Source organism: Acipenser ruthenus, chromosome 45 (assembly GCF_902713425.1).
Source record: "Acipenser ruthenus chromosome 45, fAciRut3.2 maternal haplotype, whole genome shotgun sequence".
NCBI classification, from domain to species: domain Eukaryota; kingdom Metazoa; phylum Chordata; class Actinopteri; order Acipenseriformes; family Acipenseridae; genus Acipenser; species Acipenser ruthenus.
In genome coordinates, this window is record NC_081233.1 from 4,306,055 (window position 1) to 4,306,439 (window position 385).

The following is a 385-nucleotide window of genomic DNA, read 5'->3' on the forward strand; positions in this document are numbered from 1 at the left end:
CAAACAAACTTACAGTCCACTCAGAGGAACTCAAGACAACATTCCCACAATGAGACAAACATTAACTGTTTGAACCAAGCGTAACAAAAAGAGCAAAAACCAAGTCAACAATCAAATCGAATCTCATTATCAAAGAAGTACCAAGTTAGGAAGAAACGTTTTAAGCAGCATAAACAATTGTTGAAAAGGTAAGTACACAGTTTATTATGCCGAACGGCACTCGAATCAATTAACTATTTACCAATTTGAAATATCGCTGTTTATCCCTTACTTACATGCCCACGCCTCCACTATATAAAATCATTGTGGCCTGACAACGTATACATACCACACACAAACACACGCACCTTCAAATGCATTCCACACAAAACATGTCCACTCAATG